We start from the raw sequence: 8,137 nt of genomic DNA on the forward strand, positions 1-8,137 counted from the left end.
TGGATCATGAGCAGTTCACAAAGATGGTAATCACATTGTGGTCAGTATGGTATGCTCGTCGAAAAGCCATACATGAGGCGATCTTTCAAAGCCCGATGCAAACAATATCCTTTGTTGAGTCGTATATTCATGAGCTGAAGCAGCTACAGCGACCTAGGACTCAATCTACTGTTCCAAGTGCAGCACCGCGGCGCCAAGAAGAAAGATGGCTACCCCCCCCCATCCGACTTTTGCAAGATTAATGCTGATGGAGCAGTAGCCCGACATAGAGGAGGAGGAACCGTGGCAACGGTATGCAGAGACCATCGCGGTGCCTACTTGGGATCATCTTCGGTGGCCTTCCCAGGTGTTCTTGATCTGGTTATGTTAGAGATATACGCCTGCAGAGAAGCTTTGGCACTTGCAGAAGACCTCAATCTTCAGAATTCCGTCATTGCATCGGACTGTCAGGAGGTGATCAACGACATCAACAGAGGGACGGGGGGTCCCCATGCAGCTATAGTATATGAAATCATAGGTCGGAAGTCGAGTTTTCAGTTTCGCTTTTTTATTCATGAGCGTAGAAACCATAATTTCGAGGCTCACAAACTTGCCAAGTTTGCTTGTAGTTTAGATCGGGGTAGACATGTGTGGTTGGGTATGTCTCATAACCCGACCATTGTACCGATGAATATTGTCTTGGAATAAAGCTTGGCAGGTTATTCTCAAAAAAAACCAAACGAGGCCTAAAGCGGCGAGGAGGAGGGTGAAACGGAGAATACTGCAACAATTGGATATATAGCTTGGGAGCAGGGTTTAGAGGAATTGAAGCAAATCAATATTCTTTCGCTATTATTTTTTTGGAAAAGGAGGTTAAAACCCCGGCCTCTACATCAATCGATGCATACGTCATTTTTATTTATTATTCAACATAGGTCTAACAAGAACATACATCAAACCACCCAAAGTCATCACTCACGCCTACAAAACTCGATAATGTGGAGTGTTCTCATTCCCCATATCTAAAACCGGTGTCGTTGCCGATCCATCCAAATAACATATCAGAACGAATAGCCGATGCAGCTGACCTAAAGCGTACACCACATGCACACGTTTTAGAAGCTGCCATCATCATCGGACCGCTGACCCATCTTCAGGAGAGAGATCCGCATCATCCTTGCCAGTCCGTCCATCTGTCGACGCCACCACGGCGCCCAACGACGCCACCGCCCTATGTTCGTCCATCCAGACGTGAAGATTCTGGAGGATCTGTCGTGTGTAGCACCTGCTGATCAGGCATGACTTGACATCTCCACCGAAGCTCCATGCAAGACGAAGCCGCTCCACCTCCTACCACTGTCTTCCAACGCTGCTCCACCAACGATACTCCCAATAGAGAAATGACACCGCAGTACCGTCATCATCCGATCTGGAAGACCAAATCCTAGGTTTCCCCTGGAGCAGCATGAGTGGGACGACAGAAGTTACACGACGATGCCTTCATCAAGGTAACGACGCAGAACTCCGCCATCACCTGCCATCAGCTCGGTTTTCACCGGCAACTCTGCCTTCTCGACTCGCAGCCGGGACTAGATGACGGATCTCTAGATCTGGCCATCCAACCTTAGGCCGACCACCTCCGACGAAGGAGATGGCCATCACCGACGAAGGAGATGGCCACCACCGCTGGCTGCACTGGCCAGATCAGATCTGACCAGAGGCGCCGCCGAACAGTCCACCAGACCCTCCACACCGCCGCCGCCCATAGCCACCGCCCTTCGTGGTACAATGATGCGCTGCACCTGCAGCTGCCGCCGCCCAAGGCAGGGCCGGCCACCACGCCGCCGCCTGCCGCTACCATCGCCGCCGTGGCGCATAGATTGGTTTGGCCGCGCTACCACGCCTTTAGAGGCACCCGCACCACCCCTAAGACGCGGGAGGGAGTCCCTCGCCACCATCGTTGGCCTCGGAGATCGCGGCCCCGGCGGCTAGGGTTTGGGCGCCGCCCGAGTCGCCCGAGTAGGAGCGACGCGGGGGCTGTGTCGAGCGGGGACTGAAGGGCAGTGTCCCTAAATACTTGGAATATTTAGGGAAGTCTGAAAAGTGTTGCTAAATATTTGGAATATTTTACTGAAGTCTGAAAAGTGTTGGTTTCGATGTCGCAGTGTTCAGAAATTACAGTTTTCCTGAAGGAGAAAGTATGCCTGTCCATCCGGTCTATGCTCCAAGGACAGAGAAAGCAATGGTTCCTTGTGCTCCTCCATGGCCTCTCGACACACGAAGAATTAATGGGTGATAAGAGACCGTCTTTCATCGCTGTTAATTTCTTATTCAGAGTTGTTAAACTGATACGATCAGTGCGCATGCAGAGTTTGATTAGTGTAAGAAGGGCGTGTGTTGTGTTGCGTATAGTAGGGGCGTGGCAACTAGAGGAGGTCGCGGTGTCGTGCACGCCGAGCCCCTTGCCGGCGAACAGGGCCGCCGGCGACGGTAGTCACGGAGTCGTCAAGCGTCACGACGGCCTGCCGTGCACCCTAGTATTACTCTGATTCAGTATGGTAAATGAAGTTTTTGAGTTCAAAAATTAAACTGAAAAAACTCTTTATATTAGTGCATAGAGGTACATACTACTCCGTAGTACAGTATAAGGTCAGTATGTCAATCGATGCTCAAATGGCTTGTGATGTGTTATCTACATGGCAGCGGAGGTAGTACGAGACCTGTGGGTATCTTATCGTTGTGTAGGTTCCTGACTAATGTGACGTCTCCGATTTAATCGTACACTAATCATACAGGTAAATGTGTACGATTAAGATCAGAGACTCACGGAAAGATATCATAAGACAATTCTAGACACAAATTAAAATAATACAAGCCTTATATTACAAGCCAGGAGTCTCGAGGGCTCGAATACATCAGCTTGAAAACACAAGAGTCAGCGGAAGCAACATTATCTGAGTACAAACATGAGTTAAACAAGTTTGCCTTAAGAAGGCTAGCACCAAAGCAACATCGATCGAAGAGGCAAGGCCTCCTGCCTAGGAGCCTCCTAACTACTCCTGGTCGTCGGCGGTCTTCACGTAGTAGTAGGCACCCTCGGGGTAGTAGCAGTCGTCAAAGTGGCATCTGGATCCTGGACTCCACCATCTGGTTGCAACAACCAAAAGAAGAAAGAAGGGGAAAAAGGGGTAGCAAAGCAACCGTGAGTACTCATTCAAAGTACTCGCAAGTAAGGATCTACACTACTTATACATCGATATCAATGAAAGGGGTAGTATCTGTGGACTAACTATAGAATGCCAGAATAAGAAGGGGAGAAGCTAGTCCTATCGAAGACTAGCATCTTCTGGAAACCACCATCTTGCAGCAACAGGAGGGAGTAGAGTAGCATAAAGTAAAGTAGTAGTAGTGTTATCAACCTCGGCCAGGGATCATTTCTCGACTCCCTGCGAGAAAGCAATCTCAGAGCCATACTATCCATTTCTCATCCATGTCTCATCTCAAGTATCCAGTTCTAGTTGTATCGATCGGGATACAACTTCAAGTGTCCGTTACCGTAGGACAAGCTATCGATAGATGTTTTCTTCCCTGCAGGGGTGCACCAACTTACCCACCACGCTCGATTAACTCCGGCCGGACACACTTTCCTGGGTCATGCCCGGCCTCGGCCAAACAATATGCCGCAACCCGACCTAGGCTTAATAGAGAAGTCAGCACGCCGGACTAAGCCTATGCCCCCAGGGGCCATGGGCCATCTCCCCGGGAACTCCTGCACGTTGCGTACGCGGCCGGTGAGCAGACCTAGCTACCTCCTTAAACAAGGCAGGAGCTTACGCAGTCCAACCCGGCACGCGCCGCTTAGTTGCTGACGTCGATTAAGCTTCGGCTGATGCATACGACGCAGAACACCCATACTATGCACACGTGATGGTTAGTGATATTAGGCCAGAGGCCCCTCGGATCAAATATCCAAATCATAGTGGATTAGGAACGCGCAGTAACAGGCAGAGACCCACGAAAGATGTGACCCCGTTGCCCCGTCTCGAGGACTTGCGGCAAGGGCTAAGAATGCCCGGCCACGCCTCGTAGTTATCTCGCGGGCACCCTCCAGGTCAACCCGACTCCACATCACTCGCAATTAAGTTCGCGCGGGTACCCCTCGGGGCCGACCCGTCTTTAGTAACCTGGTTCAGAATAAAGTCATAGTAACCATAGTAACTGTGTGTCTGACACCAAGGGGAAAACCTGAGAAATCACCCTTGACGGATTCCACTCGATGTAATCATCAAGGTGAACATAAGAGGATCCACCCTCGAGGTTCACACTTGAGGGGTTGCACGACAGAGTCGTATCGGAAGTGGTTAAGGCGGAATCACCCTCGATGACCACGACCGAATGGCTACACTACAGAGATCTCATCAGGAGTGATGTATGATATTCCACCCTCGGCACTCGATGGTAACTCTGCAGAGTCGAGCAACAAAAGGGGAAAGTGATGTGCGGTGCCGGGGCCTGGTCTTCGATCCCGTTGATCGGGTCTTCGATGATGAAGCAGGGGCAACAAGGACAAGGTGGGGGTCACTGATGGATCACTAACCAACCTATACTAAGCAGTTTAGAATAAGTAGGTAAGGTACAATGAGCAGGTTACAAAAGCAGGCTATGCATCAAAATAGGAGCAAACAATAACAGTAGCAAAATCCAATGCAAGCATGAGAGAATGGAATGGGCGATATTGGGATAATCAAAGGGGGGGCTTGCCTGGAAGCTCTGCTGAAAAGGAAGAAGTGTCGTCGTCGACGTAGTCGATCACAAAGGCAGCATCGGTCGCGGGGTCTACTGGAGAGAAGAGGGGAAAGAAACAATAAATATAAAGCAAACATAGCATCACAAAACATAACATGGCAATATGTTGTGCCGGGTGTAACCTAACGTATGGCTACACGATACAGGTGAAGGGGGAATTCAACCGGGAATATTTTCCCGGTTCCGGACCTGTGTCACATAGATGACCGGAGGGGGAATGTTCCATGTTCAGATAGTTAGAGGCATCTGACAGGAAAACGGATCGCGTATTCGGATTCGCCTCGTCGTTCTGAGCAACTTTCATATAGAAAACATTTTCATCCGAGCTACGATTATTTTTCTACGATTTTTCAAAGATTTAAACATTTTCTGGAATTAATTAAATTAACAGAGATATACTATGTCAGCATGACATCACTGTGACGTCAGCAGTCAATGGGACGGCTGACCAGGACAAACTGACCAATGGGTCCCAACTGTCATAGACATAGGGGCTAACAGTGTTTTAATTTTAACTAAGCAGAGTTAATTAGCTACTAGACCCCACCTATCACTGACTCATTAACTAACTAATTAATTTTAATTATAAAAAATGTTTTAATTAGAGGATTAAGCGGTGGGGCTCGCACGTCAGAGGCTGGGGGCTACCTAGTCATCAACTGGTCAATAGGGGGCCGGGGCCCCACTGGCAGTGACCCAAGGGGTGGCCCCAGGTGTGCCAGCTCAGCGGAGCCGCTGGAGTAGCTCTGGCGAGCTCGTGCGCAACGGCCGAACGCTGTCAAGCGTCGGGATTCGTCTACGGGACACCAAATCGAGCGATGTTTCTTGTGTTCGAACGAGGAGAGTGCCCCGCGTCTATCTACGTCGTCGGAACACGCGGGGATGGCCGGAACCAATGTCGGTGACGAGCGCGGCAGACGACAGTTCGGGCGCGAACGAGGATCGCGCTACGGGGCTCCAAAACGGTCACGGCTGGTCGCATTCGAACGTGGAGACGAAGCCGTGTCGAACGGCATCGGCGGGAGCGGCTGAGGCGACCGAGAACGTCAACGGCGACCACCGCGGGCGGCGCCGGACTTTGGGCGAAGGTGGTTTCGGCGCTACGGGGCACGGCAAGCGATGCGGAGAGTGGTGTTGGGCTCCTACGAGCCCCAGGAGCTCGACTACGAGCTCGAATGCGAGCTCGGGCCACGGTGGCCACGACGGTGGGGTGATCTGCGGTGACGAGCTCACGACAACGGCGACGAGCTAGCTAGGGGGAAACACGCGGTGCGAGGAGAAGAATGGAGGGAGGGAGGATCTCACCGAGCGGCTAAGAAAAATCTGCGACAGCTTAGGAGCGCAGAGGCGGCCGGAGACAGAGAAGATCGTCGGAGCCCGAAAAGAGAGGGGCGGCTCGATCTGCTCGATGTGCTGCTTCCTGGCTCCAACCAGCGGCACTAGTGGTCGTGGCGGTCCACGGCGGTGCCGATGAGCACGGCCAGGCCGCGTGGGAGGCACGGTGGACGTGGAGACGACGAAGGGCGGCGGCGACGGCTCTGCTTGGGTGAGCACCCGAGCGAGAGGGAGAGGCCAGAGGAAAGGGGAAGAATGGAGGAGGCGTCCAGGGGGAGTGGATGAGGGGGAGGGAGCCCGAGGCGTCGGGGCTGCCCTTATCCCCTCGCGGGGCGTCGCCGACGAGGTGGCTGGGCGGCGACGGGCGCGCGCTGTCACGCCCAGTTAGAGGAACAGGAAGCGACCGGGGATGGGGAGTGGGTCGGCTTATTTGGGCCAGCTGGCTCGGGCCAGGCACTGTGCACTTGGCCCAGTGCACAGTGGCCCGTGCTCTTTCTTTTTTTTAAATAAAATCTTTTGTTTATTTAACAAAGATAGAAAGGGAATTATTTGGTCAATTATTTTATTTAAGAAATTTTTGGGAGGTGTCTCATTAAATCCCTGGTGATTATAGACAGTGCAAAAAATATTTTAGAGACCAGAAAAACTCATTTGGTATTTTTCATAAATAGGATAGCATTTAAAAATGCTGAATTGGTGCCGTTTTAATTACTAATGCTCATCTTTGCACAAAAGTGATGTTGTGTTCCTTACCAAATAATTGTTATGGAATTTTTGACAAATGCTGAACATTTTTCCAGCAACTTTTGGGCAACTTCAAACTTCACTTGAATTTAAATTGACTGAAATTTCAAATGGTATATTGAACAAAGGTGATTAAGAACTGTTTGAAAAATAATTAGTTTAATCACAGAAGGTAATTGTAGCATGACACTGGGGTGTTACAACTAGGGTCAGTATCGTTGCTACCTTGGAGTTTATGCCTGGAATAATAGTGTGCCTGGTACAATCATGTGTCGTTGATGATTTCTGCCTGGGCAGGCAAGTCTGAGATGTACATGTTTGGGTGGGAACCTGGCTTGAGTAAATGCTTAGAACATAGTAGAAGCTAGACGATTAACGTTTTCAGAAAAGTCTCCCGTGGGGCCCCTGTTTTACTTGCGATTAGAAGCCTAGACAGGGCAAGGCCCACGATGGAGGATGCCTGGGCCAGGCTAACTATGTTGCACGCGATTCAAGGCAGGCTAATGATTGATGGTTGCATGCACTTAGGCCAGGCACTCATTTTATTTCTCAGGCACAGATCAAACAAGACTCAGGGCATGTTTCAGGCAGCCCTCAGGCCAGGCACAAAGTAACTAGGAAAGCAACCAAAAAAGTCCTTATTCTCTGGTTCGCGGCATACATGTGGTTAAATCAGATGGCCCAAATGGTGCAACAAGAGCTTATTGCAGTTTCGTTTGTAATTTGTGGGTTGTGATGGTAGCTTCAGAGTTAACATTTTACAACTAGAGAGAGAATTGATGATCTAGATTTATCTCCCCATTTGATTTGTACATGTTAGCGACTTTTGAGAACTATGTCTGTGGAAGTGAAGCGGTGTACGCTCCTCTCTCCTATCATGGCGGCTCTCGTGGCGACTCGCACGCCGCCCTATCTTCCCCAATTTCGATCATGGTTTCGTCTCTCCTTCCCTACTCTCCGGCGCCTCCCTGTCTCATAGTGTGGTCGGCGAAACAAGTTCCAGGCCTTGGCCGAGGTCTATGATTACGATGCGGAGAGCCCTTGGGAGGGCAGATGTCGAGTTCTCTGGCGGTTGGTTTGGGATGCGACAGTGGCCAAAGTGGCGCTCCATGAGGTCTGGGTGGTGGTCCAAACAAGCGTTGTGCATTTGCATCTAGGGGTTGCAACTCGCTCTTCTCCTGTGCAAGGCGGCGATCTCACATGGGATCCTAGATCCGGTTTCGAGCTCGCCGCAGTCTCTTGTCTCTTTCTCCATGTTGGAAAGCTCGTTGCC

This window comes from Triticum urartu, chromosome 6 (genome assembly GCF_003073215.2).
Source record: "Triticum urartu cultivar G1812 chromosome 6, Tu2.1, whole genome shotgun sequence".
Lineage (NCBI taxonomy): Eukaryota > Viridiplantae > Streptophyta > Magnoliopsida > Poales > Poaceae > Triticum > Triticum urartu.